The sequence below is a fragment of the Nanorana parkeri genome, unplaced genomic scaffold (genome assembly GCF_000935625.1).
Source record: "Nanorana parkeri isolate BGI_ZX_2015 unplaced genomic scaffold, ASM93562v1 scaffold609, whole genome shotgun sequence".
NCBI lineage: Eukaryota > Metazoa > Chordata > Amphibia > Anura > Dicroglossidae > Nanorana > Nanorana parkeri.
Window position 1 is genome coordinate 993,376 of NW_017306877.1, and position 343 is coordinate 993,718.

Sequence of the window (343 nt, forward strand, 5' to 3'; positions counted from 1 at the left end):
AACGATCTGACCGCCATCATGGTCCACCTTGTAGGATTTGACCGCCATCATGGTCACCCTCGTAGGATCTGACCGCCGTCATGGTCGACCTTGTAGGATCTGACCGCCATCATGGTCGACCTTGTAGGATCTGACCGCCATCATGTTCGCCCTTGTAGGATCTGACAGCCATCATGGTCAACCTTGTAGGATCTGACCGCCATCATGGTCGCCCTTGTAGGATCTGACCGCCAGCATGGTCGCCCTTGTAGGATCTGACCGCCATCATGGTCGCCCTTGTAGGATCTGACCGCCAGCATGGTCGCCCTTGTAGGATCTGACCGCCATCATGGTCGCCCTTGTA